This window comes from Sander lucioperca, chromosome 3 (assembly GCF_008315115.2).
Source record: "Sander lucioperca isolate FBNREF2018 chromosome 3, SLUC_FBN_1.2, whole genome shotgun sequence".
Taxonomy (NCBI): Eukaryota; Metazoa; Chordata; class Actinopteri; order Perciformes; family Percidae; genus Sander; species Sander lucioperca.
This window is the reverse complement of record NC_050175.1, coordinates 32,705,486-32,708,155: the sequence shown is the minus strand read 5'-3', so window position 1 is coordinate 32,708,155 and position 2,670 is coordinate 32,705,486.

Below are 2,670 nucleotides of genomic sequence, written 5' to 3'. Positions count from 1 at the left end.
ACCCTGAAAACACGGCAATGACACCCAGCTAAGGTAGGTTTCATTGTGTTACAAAATGCATCTCCTGAAGCTGTGGAGTGGAATAAAAAGGCAGGAACCTCCAATATATCAGATGGAGATGGAAGGATGTAGTGTGCTTGGGTGGTTTAGGGACCGGCTGGCACGTAGCACACACACACACACACACACACACACACACACACACACACACACACACACACACACACACACACACACACACACACACATAATGGTTTGTTGCAGGCATTTTTCTTTTGTGGTAGTGCAAAAGGTGAGCTATTGGTTTATTTATGGCAGGTTAGCAGGACAAAACTGGTGTGTGTGTGTGTGTGTGTGTGTGTGTGTGTGTGTGTGTGTGTGTGTGTGTAAACCACAGACTTTAACCCGATCCAGACTCAAGGTTAGACAAAGGAAAATGGGACACTGGTTTGGGTTGTGGTGCATTTCTACACAGCAAAGCTTCTTTCCTTACAGTTTTTTTGTGTATGCAACCACTGAAGTGCCTCTTTGTTCTAATCAGGGGAATCATTCGGTGTGTAAGTAGTATTAATCTTCCTGCCACTAATCCACACACCGCAGAAACCAAAACAAACAAAAACCCTTGAAAGAGTTGAGGCTTGGACGACGGGAGCTGTCACTGAGGATGTCTTCAGTAGGATGAAATCGTTTTCAAGTCAAGAACATAATTGGCGCGTGTTCTGCATGGCATTCTGGCAAATAACAGATGATAAAGGAAGGATGATTTCCTCTTCTTGTTGACAGCTGGAGAGGGAAAGGTAACTGAAGTTGGATATGAGCTCATCAGTATGCATGTATTCTCTTTTTGTGTGTGTGTTGTTTTTAATCTACTTCTTGATGTTAGTGCGGGAGAAAGTGAATGGTTTTTATTCCACATACATGCAACGGGGCAGCCTGCTTTGAAGTGTTTGCACAATATATACCGTTTTTTTATCGTTATCGCGACATCAACTGGCACAATAAACACAGCGGGAAAGACACTCAGAGGTTTGAAATGAGATATGAAAATATCAGCTGAAAACTACACTTTAAGGCTGAATCCCATTTCTCCCCTTCCCCTACACCTTTGTTTTACCACTAGCCCTTGTCCCTCAAAACAGAGTGGTAGGCTAGGGGTGAAAACATATCCCTAAGAAATGAGACACCACTTGGTTACGGTTACGTCACCATACATCGTCGCTAGCTGGCTGCTACGTCACCAGAGGCAACAATTGATCACAAACTTCCAAGATGCCATCTGCAAGTGTGTGTATGTCGATTGCGTGGGTTTTGACAACAGTGTCATATGCATGTATATATGTTATAGTTCTTTTATGTTCACTTTGGTGGTGGTGGTGCAGATGCAGATGTTCTTATCTGTGTTCTACTTAGGTCTGTTTGCAATAAATATTTTTATACACACTACATGGTGTGTTGTATATGTTTCAGTTATCACTGTTTTGAATGTCGTTGATGTTCAAAAAAACACTCTTTGTTAACAAAAATCTGTCTTTATTGCTCAATAAAGTAAACATAACAGGCAAAAACATATATAAAAATATATTATATTACATAACCATTATCAACTGTTAGAACCATAACTTACATGTCACACACAGATAAAAAAGGTACTCAAATGTATAAAACTCAAAAAAAGACACACAAGATCACAAACAAACAAAAAAGCTACAGCTATTCTGAAATTCCAGACATCAGACTGTGTCTGATGCCTGTTGGCCAGTAACTTTTCCCTCCAACCCCATTTCTTTCATTAGTGTCCTGTATCATAACGAACAACAATATACAGGTGCATGAACAGGAATGAATTACAAATGATTACAATAATACAGTACCAATACAATAATGAATGGCTACAACATGAACGCATGACTCACTCCCATAGTTGCTTTGCAGCATATTTTGATTTAAGAAACTTCTGCTCGTTTTCAGCCCGAAAGTGGATCAGCTGCCGGGTTTCCTCCGGCATCCCTGTGTAATACAGGATGGTAATATGTAAAGCATGTATCAATGTCTCCAAAGCAAGTAGTGTTATGCACTAATATCAAACGAAATTCGCTGCTAATGGAGTTTAGTGCAATGAAACGTTAGCAAACTAGCAATTTTTTAAAAATGTTTCAATTAAGAACATGGTTGCAAATATATATGTACAGGACTGTGTAGAGCACAAAACAAGACTGTTGTAATTTTTTAATCAATTATTTAAGCCGAAAATACTTACATTTATGGGACTCTCTGGTTGATCTGGCCGCCATTGTTGCCGGTTGCACAGTGTATTCTGGGTACCCCTCGGTTTAAGTAAGCTCGCGACTTTGTTTTGTTTTAAGGGGTATCTACCCCTCCCCATAGCCAAAATCAAAACGAGAATTGGGATAGACCTTACTCTCACGTTAACGTGCAAAACAAAGGGGAAGGGGGAAGACAGAGAAATGAGATTCAGCCTAACCCTCTAACCCTTAGGGGCATTCTCACATATCTTGTTAAATTTACCTTTTTAGGGTATTTGCATATATCTGATCACCATGTGTTTCAAATCAAAATGTTCCAACGTTGATGTTGGCTTTTGGAAATCCCTCAAATCTCTTTTGAAAACAAACCTTAACTTATGATGTGTTGTACGAGTTGTTTTGGTGC